Consider the following 720-nt stretch of genomic DNA (forward strand, 5'->3'; position numbering starts at 1 on the left):
ATGATGCTGATGATGCTGGGATGCTGATGATGCTGATGATGCTGGGATGCTGAGATGCTGATGATGCGGATGATGCTGAGATGCTGGGATGCTGATGATGCTGGGATGCGGATGATGCTGATGATGCTGGGATGCTGATGATGCTGGGATGCAGATGATGCTGAGATGCTGATGATGCGAGTGCTGCTTTGAAAAAGCATTTTCATTCATAAATCTGAGCAGCATGTTCGAAATATCCTCCTATGAACACATGAGCTGTGTGCTGTGTTCTGAGATCAAGCAGCATTAGAAGCCTGACAGATGAAATAAGCATTTTTGAAGCTTTACACAAAGTATTTTTTAAAAGAGTTGAGAATCATATTTGATGCATCAGGCTTTTATAGCTCAACTCAGTTTTATTCAGAGACTCAAACTGAGCAAAACTGTGCAATCCGACAACAGAAGGCGTTTCTTATTACGCTTGTTTGTAATAAATATGACAATAATTTTATATCTAAAAATATTACTACTACTACTAATAATGATGCAATTAATTGTTTTAAAAATTATCATAACTTTGTAATAATATAATAACGGTAATATTATATTTAAATTGTAATATAATAATTTTAATAACAAAAATAAATATTTATAATAATATATATTAAATATATTTCTATTTATAATATATTTATATATTTTCAAATATTTTTTAAATTATAAAATAATTTATTATGCTTG

The sequence above is a fragment of the Sinocyclocheilus grahami genome, unplaced genomic scaffold (assembly GCF_001515645.1).
Source record: "Sinocyclocheilus grahami isolate Dianchi unplaced genomic scaffold, SAMN03320097.WGS_v1.1 scaffold1497.1, whole genome shotgun sequence".
Classification (NCBI taxonomy): domain Eukaryota; kingdom Metazoa; phylum Chordata; class Actinopteri; order Cypriniformes; family Cyprinidae; genus Sinocyclocheilus; species Sinocyclocheilus grahami.